The sequence below is a fragment of the Hylobates moloch genome, unplaced genomic scaffold, assembly GCF_009828535.3.
Source record: "Hylobates moloch isolate HMO894 unplaced genomic scaffold, HMol_V3 SCAFFOLD_15, whole genome shotgun sequence".
NCBI lineage: Eukaryota > Metazoa > Chordata > Mammalia > Primates > Hylobatidae > Hylobates > Hylobates moloch.
The window spans coordinates 44,709,351-44,724,555 of NW_026652290.1; the positions used below are offsets into that span (position 1 = coordinate 44,709,351).

Here is a 15,205-nt window from a genome sequence, read left to right on the forward strand (position 1 = left end):
TAGCACCATTCTCCTAGTGCTGTTCTTTAATAAAGTTATCACAAGATCTGGTTGTTTAAAAGTGTGTGGCACCTCCCCTTTCTCTCTCTCTCTCATGCTGGCCGTGTGAAGATGTGCTTGCTTCCCCTTTGCCTTCTGCCATGATTGTTAAGTTTCCCGTGGCCTACCCAGTTGTGCCTCCTGTACAGCCTATGAACTGTGAGTCAATTAAACCTTTTTCTTCATAAATTACCCAGTCTCAAGTAGTTCTTTATAGCAATGTAGAAGCAGACTAATATACCTGAAATTTTCTACTGAGAATCACATTATAGAAAAATTACAGAATATCCCTGTATTATATACTCACTTTGGAGCACTTTCTGCTTTATGTTAATTAAATGTTACTATTTTGGCAAGGGCAATATCTGCCCTCCACAACTTTTACACTTTAGCTCAAGGTACAAGGAGAACTGGATGAGTAATTGAAGAAAAGGGAAATAAAGAAAAATTACATATACAACTAGAATTCCTGACATTCTTTGACAGTCTCAAAGCTGGAGAGCAAAGACTACACCAGCACCATGACCAGCACTGCTGCCTTTCTAGAACAGTGAGAGGTAAAGGGGCCCTTCAACAGAAAAGTCCACTAGCAACTTTGAGAGAGACAAGCACTGAAACATAGTGCTTTACAGAAATCCAATATCCCAGCCCACCTCTTCAGGAAAAAGGAGAACCTTTATGATCACTGTCTCATAAAGAGGAAAGAAGTCCATGGGCTGAGATGGGCTAATAAATGAATTATTCTCATTCCTTATATCTACTGGCTGATGCAACAGTGGATGCTAGAAGTCAGTGGGGCAAAGCTTTCAAAGTTCTGAGAGAAAATAACTTTCAATCTAGAATTCTAAACCCAGGCAAACTATCAATCAAATGGAAAAACAAAGAAATTTCTAGTTATATCGCTAGGTAGAAACTTTCCTTCCCATTCATCCTACATTAGGAAGTTAACTGAAAATGCACTTTTCCAGTAAGAATGACATGTCTGTACAAGTCACAGACAGCAGGAAGTCTCCCAGGAAAAAAGAGGACTTAGAAATCTTGGAAATATATGCATACATATATACAAGCATGCATATATATATATATATAACATATGCAAAAATAATGATTCAAACAAGTAATGTAATTTTAAATACTGAGGGAGAAAAGGTAAAGAAATCCTTTTGCTTGATGCTATTAACATTCTTCAATTGGCCGGCGTATCACATACGACCTTAAGGAAGGCATATACTTCTGAACTGTGACTCGTCCCAGCATTGAACAATATTTATCCGGTCAGAATAGTAAAAATACTTTTTTGTGTTCTTTTAAATGAAAAATTTTAAACATGTACTGTGAACCTTTGGAAAGAGTACAACATTGACAACACGATGGCTTAAGTGTAGCTCTTGAAAGGTTGGAATGAAAGGGGAAAGAAAAAGCATAGATATTACCACCATTTGAACTCAGGAATTGAAGAAGTTATGCAAGTTGATAGATCAAGAAGTAGAGGCTTATGTATATTAAATAAAATGTTACAAATGCAGCCAATAGAATAAAAGATAATGTAAATATCCAATATTAGGAGCGGGAGACAAAGAGGGGAGGGATAAGAGTAAAATTATGGTTTTTTTCATACAGTGGAATAAAAAGTTTAAATATAGCAAATCATAAAATAGAGAACTATATGAAACATGTACTTTGATAAAAATTAATAATTAATCTGGAAATCTCACAGAGGAAAGAGAGGGAGAAGAGAATGCCTTTATTTTCTATATGAATGAATCAAAGTCCTGGACTACCCCTAAGGTATACATGTGCAGAAAACACTCAAAGCAGCACAGCAAAGGCTTTGAGAACTGAACTACAATGTAAACCATTGCCCAAGTCCCAGATTACCAGTATAAACCTTAAGTGATGCATGCAGACTTAAGCTGTGAATAGCACAGCCTTCTAAAACTGAACTGACATGGAAACCACTGCCCACAGATGGTAAGGCAGAGCTTGCAGTCTAAACCTAACCAAGTCTGATGGAAAAAAATTAAATCTCCACAGGATCCAGAATCTTAAAACATAATATTCAAAATATTCAAAATGTCCATTATACAATAAAAAAATTCAACAAACAAAAAAGCAAATATGACTGATTCTCAAGGTAAAAGGCAATCAATAGAGTCCCAAATTGGGAAGACTCAGATATTGGAATGATCAGATAAAGACCTTAAATTAGCAATTATAACCATAGTCTATGAGGTAAAGGGTAAATACTCTTGAAATAAATGGCAAGGTAGTTTTTTGTTTCAGCAGATAAATAGAAACTATTAAATTAAAATGGAAATTTTAGAAGTGAAATATATAATATCTGGAAGGACTCAGTAGCAGAAATGATAGAATTGATATAACAGAAGAAAGAGACCATGTACTCTAAGACAAAACAACAGAATGTATCCAACTTGAAGAATGCAGAGAAAAAGGATCTTTAAAAATGAACAAGGTCCTTTTCCTGTTACAGATAATTTCTTCAAAGAACAGCTCAGTTATAACCTTTCTGGAACAATGTCACCCCCAGGAAATTTCAGAAAAAGAAAGGAAAAGATTGTTTTGTTATCTCCAAATGGCACTACATGAATCAAAGTTGGAGTGAATGTCATGGCTATGTCTACTACATGCAGAAACTATTAGCATCATTTTGACTTGTAAAGTCCAACTCTAAAGTTCCTTTTTTTAATGCTTGATGACTGTTAACAGAAATGTCCAATCCCCATTCATCTCTCCCTTCAAAATCCCCTGTAGCCTTCATTCCATCATCCAGAATAGTCATTATTTTTAATTCCCAATCAATTTGAGGACAAATGTTCTTGTAAAATATATTAAAATGAATTACTAGAAAAAATGAAATAACATAGCAGAGAAAGAGCTTGAGTTCTAAGTAAAATCTATTTAAGGATTCTGAAAAGCAAACATGTAGTGGTAAAAGGGTTGGGAAAGAAGACAAGAACTCAAAGTACCACCAAGCTAGTGGTGGGTTTACCATTTGTTCTCTCTAGTGTCTCCTGGCCTGGTCCAAAACCCAGAAGTAGGCACAAGGGTCCAGACAGAGAGAGCTCTAGGAGAATCCTAGAGTTCTAGCTTAATAAATGGAAAAAGGAAATCCTAACACTCAGAAAGAATACAAAAATTGTCCCCTCTTTTTATTCTCCATTCTCACACCTCAGTCACCAAGCAATCCTGTGGCAGTGCAGCAATGTTTTGAGCCTAAAACTCTAAAGGAGGCTAAATCTTCCTGTCTGATTAGTGGCATTGTGATTTTGAGAAGGTGGAGTGAAATCCCATTGTTCTCGCTCTCTCTCCCTTTCGCTCTCCACCCTCTGTTTGGCTCCAGATGCAAACACAATAAACAGAAGCCACTGAGCTGGGTATATATTAATAAACCCAGATTTCTGGCTGGAGAACTGAAAAGAGAAGCCATAGGGAACTAGAAATTACTAGAAAGATCATTGATATAGAAAAGAGAAGGGGAATCACTAACCCAACACCAAACCAGACAAATATATCACAAGAAAAGGACACTATAGACCTATATTCCCCATGAATGCAGATGCAAAATCCATAAGAAAATATAGCAAAAAATCCAGTAATGTATAAGAAGGATTATATACAATGGCCAAGTCAGATTTGTCCCTGGAATGCAACACTGGTTTAACACCCATATTAATAGAAAAAAAGATAACAATTAATGTAATATACCATATTAATAGGATAAAGGATAAAACCATATGGTTATTTCAATGCATGGAGAAAGAGTATTTGACAAAATCCAACACTCTTTTATGATAAAAACTCAACAAACCAGGAATAGAAGAAAACATTCTCAATTTGAGAAAAGACATCTATGAAAAGCCTACAGTAAACATGATACCTAATTTAGAAAAACTAGATGACTTACCCTTAAGATCAGAAACAAAGTAAGGCACTCTCACCACTTATATTCAACATTGTATTTGAGGTTCTAGCCAGTACAGTCAGGCATAAATAAATAAATAAATGTCTCCAGATTGGAACAAGTAAAACTGTCTTTATTCATAAATGACATGATTCTATATATGAAAACTCTAGGGAATTCACCCCAAAACTACTAGAATTAATTAACAAGTTCAGCAAGGTGTCATGTTACAAGATTAATGTACCGAAAAAATCAGCTGTATTTCTATGTATTAGCAATGAGCACTCTGAAAATGAAATTAAGAAAAAAATTCATTTATAATAGCATCAAAAAAGAATATATTTAGGAATAAATTTATCAAAATAAGTGGAAGACTTATACACTCAAAACTAAAAAATATCATGGAGAGAAATCAAAGATCTAATAAGTAGAGTGACATACCATGTTCATGGATTGGAAGACTTGATATTATTAAGATAGCCATTTGTTCCTAAACTGATATATAGACATTATAATTTATATTAAAATCCCAGCAAGTTTTTTGTTTGCTTGTTTTTGGATTTTCTTTTTGTTGTTGTTGCAGAAATTGAGAAGTTGAATCTAAAATTTACATATAAATGCAGAGGACCCAGATGACCCCCCAAAAAATGTTGAAAAAGAACAAATTTGGAGGACTTGCTTTTTTTTTTTCTTTTGAAACTTAGTACACCTACTGTCATCAAGAAATTGTGTACTGACATAGGATAGTGATATGGATTAGTGAAACAGTACTGAGTCCAGAAATAAATCCTTATATTTATAGTCAATTGATTTTTGACACTTTGGAACAAAGTTTGGCAGTTTCTTAAAAAAATTAAACAAACTTACCATATGACCCAAAATATTTCTACAGTATTAGATACCTCATCAAGAGAAATGAAAATTTATAACCATAAAAAGACCTGTATATGAGGATTTATATCAGCATTATTCATAATAATAAAAAGGTGGAAATAATTCAAATGTCCATTAACTAGGGAATGAATAAACAAAATGTGGTATATCCACACAATGGAATATTATCCAGCCGTTTATTTATAAAATGCATAGAAAAGGCAAATATATAGAGACAAATTGATTAGTGGTTATCCAGAGCTAAGAGTGTGAACAGAGAGTGACTGCAAATGGGCATGAGGGATCTTATTAGGAGGAAGATAACATTCTAAAACTGGATTGTGGTAGTAAGTTGAAAACTCTTGTCAATTTTATTAGAAGTCACTGAGTTGAAATAGGTAACCTTCATGGGGGTACAAATTATACTTCTACAAATCTTTTTTTTAAGGTAAAAATGTTTTTGGTTTGCTCTACATAACCACTCATAATATTTTGCATATACTGTAGTGGGCTGAATGACTGAATGAGTACAGGAGCTTCCGAATCCATCTACAAATCAAAAGATAAACAACATAGGACTTTTTCTCCAAATTGCTACACTGCTGAAAGTGGGGATTTTCCATCCTAGATTTTTACTCATTTGTTTTTTCTTTCTTAACCATAAACTTATTATAATTCTTGAGTCTCTTAAAGAAATTAGTCTTCCATCCCAATTGGAGTGCCTAGCAAAATAATTCTCGTGTCTCCTCTTTTCAGACCATCAAATGCTCCTCTTCTCCATGACACAAAGTCCAATATAAAGTGTTTGCCCAGACATTTTGATGCCACCTTTTTGCAGTGATATAGCTATACAGCTATAGCTATGTATTTGCTGTGCTATAGTTATATCATAAATAAAATATTCAATGCATACTTTATGAGTTCATTTGCAGGCCTCCTCTTAAGTCTCTAATTTATGAGGCAGTTGGCTATAAAAATTTAAATAATTTCAGGCAGTCTGAACACCATTTGCTCTTGGGTCATTATTCATGTTCAATACAGTTTGGGTTCTGGAAATAAGTGGGCTCATTTCCATGGTGCCCTGATATGACTGGGTTCTGTTGTAGCCATCTATCATTTGGACCTGTTTGGAGATGCTTTTTAGGTTCATTAAAATAAGTGGAAATATGGTTTATAACCTCAGAGATGAAAACTTAAGAGCCACGTCCTCAGAAGTGAAGAATAAATAGGCTGAGGGGTTAAGGTTTCTTACAGGGACTGTGGGAAGTCTTCAGACCTGGGTTGCTTGTAGCCTCTGCAGCCATGGACAAAAATGTATGGTGAACTATATTCTTTTGTTTACGATGCTCACATTTAGCCAGATTTTGCTTGGGTCCCTCCCTACTTGTGGAATTTGCACATTTGCTGAGGCAATCAGTATATCAAAGAGAATTCACCATCACTGGTGGGTGGTGAATGTCACCTGCTCATTCCTGGGCTTTCACCCAGAGGAGAAACCTAAGCACTCTTTCTAGTGCGAGGTTCAAAATGGCCTACTGTGGCTTGAAATGACCTCAGAGGAAGGAGCTGGACTAGGAGACAGGAGAAACAGGACTGGGTGCTGCCCACCTGGCTATGGGACTTTCGGCAATCTTTTAGCCTTCTTGGGCCTCAGTTTCTGCATATGCAAAGTAAGGCAACAAACTAAATAATCTCTACCAATTCCTAGTTCCTTATTTCTGTTTAGAAGGGTCTAAATCTACACTCTTGGAGAAACTGTTACGATGTATGTATAAGGCCAGGATGCAAACCTGCTACCCTTGCTGGCAGTTCCCACAAGATGAGAGAAATGCACCAGCCACAGCTGAGAATATGAGTAGCACAGTTTTTCCATCTTCATACTCCAGTGGGATGTCCAAGCACAGCTTCCTACAGTCATTTCTTCAAGGGAGGACTGTGTAAAGTGTTCTAATAATGGATAGAATTCAGAGTCTTGAGAATCTGGAGCCTGCCATGCTAAATCAACTGTTACTTAAAAACCTCACTTTTCCATAAAGTTTAAAGCCTTTACAGAAAAGCCACCTTGCTTCAGGTCACCAGCGTTCATGTCAAAGACCAGCTGGCTGGGAAGATACTTTGGTCACTGAGACCACCAGACAGTCTCTCTGTCTCCAGACGAAGAAAAACCTGGTTCCACAAAGATGTCCACATCGATTCTGGGAAGGCATTTCTCCCTCTTAGATTTCATTAGTATGAGAAGTCATTTCTTAGAACCTACGCCTAGATACATTTAAAGGTCCTTTTTAAAATTCTGAATGAGTAGAGTCACATAATTTATTTAACTAGCCCTCTTTCATCTCGAGATTCCAAATATTGATTCTCTCAATTTCTTAGCCAGAAGCTAACCGAGGAGACTGCTTTCTACATTTTCAGAATGGGTTTAAAGGTATAAGTCTGGGAGGTAAGTTGCCTAAAATAATCAGATAACTCTTTTTTTCTATAGTTGTCGCTCACTTCCCAATTCTTCTGATAGAGAATAGCCATTCACTCTGTGAAGAGCTTCCCCCTGCCTGGGTGACAATGAATGGTAGCAATGCTATGGCATTCACTCTTAAACACTGCAAATGACGCCTAAGAAAATGTCTTTCTAAATGGTTACAAGTATCACTCCCCTTCAAGTCATTCATACGCCTGTAAGTTCACTGGAAAGGACAAGGACAGACACTAAAGAATATTGTAAAAGTAATTCATGTTGGCTGTGAACGGCGGCTCACACTTGTAATCCCAGTACTTCTAGTGGCTGAGGCGGGTGAATCCCTTGAGAACAGGAGTTTGAGACCAGCCTGGCCAACATGGCAAAACCCTGTCTCTACTAAAAATACAAAAATTAGCTGGGTGTGGTGCCGTGCGCCTGTAATCCCAGCTACTCAGGAGGAAGGCACAAGAATCACTTAAACCTGGAAGGCAGAATTTGCAGTGAGCCGAGATCACGCCACTGCACTCCAGCCTGGGTGATAGAGTGAGACTTTGTCTCCAAAAATAAAAAATAAAAACGTAATTCATGTTTACTCTGCTTTGTTTCCAACTGTTATTACTATTGGCAAGAATTCATTTCTGGTTGATTCCACGGCATGGGACTTTATGGAAGGAACTATTCACCATGGCCTACATGATGATTCATTTGCATCATGGCACAGTCAATTGAACTATACCACAAATGAAGCACAATGGCCAGCTTCAATATAATGGTTCATCCCACAGAAATAGAACATATGCTTCCCAGGATGAAAAGATATCTCACCAGGGCAGCTAGAGGTGCCATCCCTTCAGCCAGAATATTGACAACTTTGTTCCAGAAAGATGACATCTTGCTGGTTTTGAATTTTACCATCAAAGAACATCTCTCAACTCCATTTCTTTTCTGCCATACCTCGCCTATACACGCACACAAAATACATGCAAACTACTGAGGTCTAAAGAGAAACCCATGGGTGATGAAAGTCGGAGGGAATAGAGAGAGAGCAGGAAAGGCTAGCTCTCAAATAAATAAGCCAACATATGTTTAGACTCAGGCACACAAGAATAGCCGCATACCAGTTTCAGTGAGGAAGTCCCACGAGCAATGACACCAGCAGGAGGGATGCTGTGTGCTAAGTGATTTGATTTAGCCTTGTCTACAAAATTCAGATAATCCAATTCACTTCCTTGTCAGATTCAATCTCAGGTGATATGGACGAGGGCCCCAAATGGTGCCACCCTCTTTTCATTTCGTGACTTAATTTCAAGGTCATGCTCTTGGGCATGGTGGTGGAGATAGTGAAATGACTAAAGGTTGATGCTTTAAAATTTTCCATGTAACAAGCAGCATACTTCTACAGTGGGTACAGAACACATTTCTACAAGTTAACTAGAACTAATCTTTGGCTCAAAATCTCGTTAAAAACACCCACTACTAAATACTTTTCCTGCCCTAAATCATTGAACTTCAGCACACACAATCCCCAAATTGTCGTAACAGCACTTCCAACATGCTTCTTTGTCCACGTTTGTCCTTAAGGCCATGTAAAGTCTGTCACTGCTCTAATCAAAGGAATGTGTGTAGGTTCAGACAGGTGCTGACCTTTCTGCTTTCTAGGACATTTAATTATAAGACCGGGACATTTGCAAACTGTCTCTGTGAATAATTCAACTCCCTTTAAAACCTTGGGGAACAGGACGGGGCTAACCTGAAGCGTTTGGGAACTCACTCTCTCCCCGCTCATTTAGATTTAGAGGGATTTCATCCACCCAGAAAGTATCCAGACTCTGCATCCCTTTGAAAAATGGACTGGAGAGAGAATGAGAAAAGAGCTTACAGGAAAATAGAAACCAGGAGTGGCAAACTCCTGCCCAGCCTCTCCGGGGCGGGGAGCGAGTGGCCCATGGCAAATGAATTAGTGCTTTCCTTTCCAGGGCATTTGCATTTTAACAGAAGGCAAATATTGTGCCAAAGAAGTGAAGCTCTAAGTGGAATTTCCTGCATGAGCCCTGAAGAAGAAGCAAGGTCTTCTTGTGAGCTGCTGTCAAGTATGGCACATCTGGGCGGGGGCTCAAGGGAAAGCTGGAGGTGCTGCTTGGCCGGCCAAGGCTTAAGGGGCTTTTGATCCCCTTCCTTTCCAGTAGTCTTAGGCACTTAGCCTTGCCTTGAAAACCAAAGGGATGTAGAGGAGTGCTTTGTGAGCTTTTCCCCCGCCTCCCCAGGGCATAGTATAACTCGTGAAAACACACAGCGAGTTAACACGCATCCCAAAACCCCAGTGCAGTTTCCACCTCCCTCTCCAGGCGCTGCTTCCTGAGCCCGGCACAGGCCTGGTGAGTGGTCTGGCCTCAGCCTCATCCCAGCTGGTGGCGCTTTGTGCTGTGCGAACGGCTAAGAGGCACAGGAAACACTTCCACAGACAGATCCCTGAACCAGGAAACATTCCTTCCCCTCCCTGACCCCAGGGCAGCACCGGGGTGTGGAGAACAGTTAATCACCCTGAAAGCAAAACCTCCAGTCAAACATTAACAAATAGCTACCTCAAAGCTTTGCTGAAAAGAAACTTGTGCTTTCTCTCTCTCTCTCTGTTTCTTTTCTTTGTAGCAGCAAAGGAATCTAATAAATATATACTATATTCCAAAAAGAAAAACAAAAAAATCCAAAACTATTTCCCTATCTTGAAAGTAAACCTGCAACATCATCTCAGGAAATATTCCCTTATTGCTCTTTTAGGAAAAAACACACGAACAAAGAGAGAAAAATTTGAAGTGTATTACGTATTTAAATCTGGAAATCGCCAAAGCTTGGGATTAGTAATTCCGCGTTCCTGATACAGTTATTCATTTCCCGCTACTCCGGAGATGAACAAAAGCCACACTTGGGAGCCACTTTCGTGTCACTGCTTTGAGGTATGAACCACTACCAGCCACCTACTTTACATAAACATCTCACATGAGACTGTGGTGTGCAAATAAATTCTGAGTCTTAAGAAAACTTTTCAAGACATCCACTTCTCTGGGCTGGCTATTCCGCCCCCACTCACGCGTCCCCCTTGCTCTCTGCCCTTCCTTGCCCTGCTCTGTACCTCCAGAGGCTGGCCCCCAGGGAACACACCACCCTATCTCCCTAATTTTGGCTGTCTTGAGGCAAGCACCAAGCTCAGAATGCAGGAGGAAGCCGGGGTATTGGTGTCCTGCCCACTCCCTGCTCTTTCTCTCTAGGGCTCCACTAACACTCTTTCCTTCCCTTGCCCCTTTAAGTCTGGGGATGATAACAACTTCCTGCTATTGCTTGTCCTGGGGTCCTGCAATATCCCATGGACTGCCTTAGACTGACCTTCACCTCTGCAAAGAGTTCCTTCATTAACGTTTCTTCACTTGCGCTGAATGAATTGGATTCTGCTTCCTGAGTGGCCCCTGCTAAGCCCTCTACACTCTGTTTTCTTCCTCCAGACAGGGAGGGCAAATCTGTCCCCAGACCTGTTTAGGGTGCTTGGGTAGAATTCATGGTTTGGAACAAAGACAAATGTAGAGGCAGGAGAGTGCTGGCATCTGCCCAGCCGAAATCTCCAGCGAGGAGGGTGCCTTTAGCTTCAGAAAGAAAAGACAACCTGGTTGTAAGTTTTTGTCACCTCAGGGATCCCCAGAGTTAACACCCACCTTCCCATTCCTGAACATCAGGACATGAGACAGAAGACTTTTTAGAAAATAGAGTTTGGGGATATTTTCCCCCTTCTTTTAGTTTCCTCCAGTGACTGGTGTTTCCAAGCAGGATTCTCTCCTTAAACCCCCATCTAACCCCTAGCTAAATGTGGCACAGTAATGAAGGGCTTCATTTTCTCTTTGTCATCCTCTCACTCCCTCTGGGATTTCAGCTTCACTCTGGCCACATGCCCTAGAGGCCCATCAGGGGTCCCACTTCCAGATGCTAAACCGTCACTGCAGCTCTGTCTGAGGACAGCATGGTCTGAATGTGCACACATCACTTCTGTGTGATGGTAACATCACCAGTGCACACCCCAGACTTGTTAACTTCCTGCCCACTGATATGGACAGGAGGCAGGGAAATACTGGGTAGAAGGCAGCAGTCCCCAGTGAGGGTCCCACTCTCAAGCCTGGACCCACGGCCCAAAGTGAGAACACGCATTCCTGTTTTCCTTCTCAAATGTTGCCTTTTCCAAAACCACTCTGGCCTACACCACCCCCCATCCCGTACCCATAAAAACTCCAGGCTCCACTGGCAGTGGAGTAGCAGAGAAGGAGAAAAGAGAAGAAGCAGCCTGATGTCTCTGAGAAGCAGCTTGAGGTGGGACCTCAGAGAATAGTGTGGCCAGTGACGGCTGAACCCCATGGGAAGACCACCTTCCCACTCCATCCCCTTTCTAGCTCTCCATCCTTCTGAGAGTCACTTTCATCAGCAATACAATCCCCTGCATTTACCATCTTCAATTTGTTCGTGTGACCTGATTCTTCCTGGATGCCGAACAAGAGCTAGGGATACAGCAGGCTGTCACACTGAGGAGTTAAACACTTAGCCATCTGTGGACAGCAAAACTAAAAGAGCACTGTAACACACGCCCTCTGGGGCTCCAGGGCTTGCGGGTACTCCTCTAGAAGCTGCCTTGGGGCCGCACAGAGTTCTGCCCCTGCTGACACCCAGAAGTACTCGTCCTGGCCCCTGCACAAGCTCACCTGCGTGCTCCCTCTCCCGAGAGGGGCTGAGAGCCGTGGGCTGAGTAAACAAGCCACCCTCTTCGCAAGTCCCATGAAGGGGTCAGGGAAAATTTCCTGTTTCAACATCAGTAGATCTTGTTCCACTGGAGAACAGTTCACAGCCACTAGGGAGCTAGTCTTCCCAGCAGACCAGAATATCAGCAAAACAGACTAAAATTTTTACTAGTGGAATTAGAAAGGCTGACTAGTCAGTTAGGGTGTGATGCCTCACACCTCCCGTTAAAGAGAAAATCTTGTGGACTGTAAAAAAAAAAAAAAAAAAAAAAAAGGTTACAATGCAAGAATGACAATTGGTTCATTTACTATCTGGGACACAGATAACAGCTGTATATATTCTGAGTTTATTTTACATAACTGAAAGATATTTTCCTCTGTCTCCCCAGCTAACATCTTCCTGCATGTATAGTGTCAAAGTCACAACCCAACAATATTCTCAATGGCAAATGATCTCTCTTCTCTTCCTTCTTCTAATTCCACCTCATCCAGCCTCACCATGCCTGCCTCCCTATGTGCATTTTCCTAACACTCTTTTTCTCCTGGAGCAGAGCACTCAGTTCCCCATCCCCGAAGGCCGTAGGCTCCAGCTTCCTTGCCAGTCACAGCTTTGAGAAGGAAACGTGTGCAGCCAGTGGTGTGGGTAAGTTTCCACGGCCTCCTTTAGAGCTGCTTTCAGCTTAAAAATATTTTCTACCTCCAGATTTTCCAAAGCAGTCAAGGTTATGGGTGAGAGAGCCTTTTTGATCTTTCTGGGCCAAAGGATTTGCCCTGGAGAACAATCCTTATTTATTCAGAAAATGTTGGAGGACAGCACAGCTGGGCTGCCCTAGACCAGGCTCCCAGGGAGGATTAATTATAATTCACAGATGCCCTCAGGCAACTTCCCCCATCGTTCAGCTCTGAGGGCTCTGGATTGGCCAGTGAGGGTGAAATCTGCAATCACAGTAACATGAGGGGTGCCTGGGAGGGGAGTTTTCAAAGGGAATTTAAAATTTCAGACTTAAGATTTCTCCTGTCATTATGTAGTCAGTGAGCCAAGTGCCCGTGTCCAGGGACACCACGAAGCCAGTGGATTATGGAAATAGGCAGAAACCATTACACAGTCAAGCATGGAATGTGCCCTGCACAGGATGCCAGGCAGTGCAGGTGGGAATAATGGCTCTCACTTTAGGTCTGATCTCGGGCCAGCCAGGAACTGCCTGTGGAAGCTGGAGCATAAAAAGCAGGCACAGGCTCCTTGGACACAGCATTTGTTGCCGTGTCTCCTTCCCACCACTGGTTCTTACTGACAGAAAAATCATGAAGCTGCCCCAAACTTAGGAATCGGCAAGGCAGCTATGCTGGGTGCCAACCCTGCTCCAGATGAGGGTATCAGAAAGCCCCAGTCGTCCAGACTCCATAACGCGCCCTGGAGCAGGCTGGATGCAGTGGCCGCAGCCCTCTGAACACATGTGGGCAGCCCACTCCAAACGCAGGGGCCACAGCCCTCTGGACACACGTGGGCAGCCCATTCCAAATGCAGTGGCCACAGCCCTCTGGACACACGTGGGCAGACTACTCCGAATGGTCTCATCCCCATTTTGCTGTTTGTTATCAGTCAGCTCATGGGGGTGCTTAATGATGAACGGAGGGGCTCTTTCATGGCAATTTATACTCATCCATCAAAAGCTTTGGCCTTTGCTAAAAGAATTTAAAATGAGACTGTATTTACATATAAATCAGGAAAAATGACTTGCATCTATGATGCATTTTTCACCCCAGGATCTCAGAAGGCCTTGAAACCTGGAGCTTCGCACACCAAAGGTTGAGTCCTGTTAGTGGGTCACAAAATTGAATCTGTGGGGTGTGACAATAATGGCATTTTGAAATCTCAGAATCTATCACACATGGAAACGAGAAGTATCATTGCAAGAAAACAACATTCAAAATCTTCCACTGCAGAGGGCCATGCCACAAGTGGAAAGAACTCTGAGGAGAAGTCACCAGATGCGACCTCTCCCCCAGTTACCTGGGGACATCTATTCTGGAACATGGGTGTTCCCCTAACAGACAAGGGCGGCTTTTGACAGCCTGTGTGAGGGCAAGGCAGTGAGGGGACAGTCTTAGTCCCTGACCAAGAGGCAGCAGCAGACCCAGTGATGCCACTGCACAAACTAAACACCTTCTCCTGCCCTGGCTTACCTGGTGTTCCCACCCTCTTTCTCCCTGCCTTCCCAGTGAAGATCCGGAAGAAAAAGTCTTCACTTCTTATACTAACTTCCTCCACTTCTACCCACCCTTCTACCCACTGCAAACTGGCCTTTGTCCCCACCATTCCACTGGCGTTATTCTGGCCAACCTCACTAATGCACTTTCTCTTGGCAAGTCAAATGGCTTTCAGACATCATTCCACATGGCTTTCCAAAACTCCCTGATAATAACTTTAGCAGTGGAAAGAGCCATCACTGATATGCATGTTGTGTGCATTTACTGCTGAGCACCTGGTGCTGCACACTCTCCTAGGTATATGAAGTACGTGGTCTCACAACCATCTTTTAGGCCAGTGCTTTGATTTTTTAATTTGGAGTCAGGTGGACTGGAACGCAAATCTTGGCACTGCCATCTTCCAGCTGTGTGACGCTACTCAGGCCTTCTAAAGCTGAGTTTCTGCCTCTTGTCCTTGGCTCTCTACCCCAGGCCTCCTGCTTCTCTAACTCATCTGCCTTGGTCCCTTCTACTTTCTCCTCCTGCTCTCCCAGCACCTGAAATGACCTCCAAATCTATCTCCTTAACTCTGGCCTCTCTCCTAAACACCAGACATGTGGCTGTTTACTGGCCTCTCTCACCTGCGTGCCCCATGGGTATCTAATATCAGGAGCGCTGAAAGTGAACTACCTTTCCCCAAAAATCTGCTTTTCCTGTCACTGTGCCTCTTCTGTGTTTGTTCTTTCACTTATTCATTGAAATATGTATGCATGCCTACAAGATGCCCACCACGATTCTAGGCTCTGGGAGCACCTACAGCAGCACAAACCAAGTCCCACCCTTATTTCAGCAGGGAAGACAGACTGTAAACAAAAGTGTACATAATGTCAGGTAGTGAAGTGTGCTGCCAAGTAAACAAACATGTGGCAGAGGATTAGAGGATGACATGTGATGGGATAG

At 41.8% G+C, this 15,205-nt stretch overlaps 1 protein-coding gene across 1 annotated transcript in view; it reads right to left on the bottom strand.

Annotated features, from left to right (window-relative positions):
• Positions 1-15,205, bottom strand: part of VWA3B (von Willebrand factor A domain containing 3B) — a 226,645-nt gene that overhangs the window by 22,523 nt on the left and 188,917 nt on the right. The gene's annotated exons all lie outside the window — the stretch shown is intronic.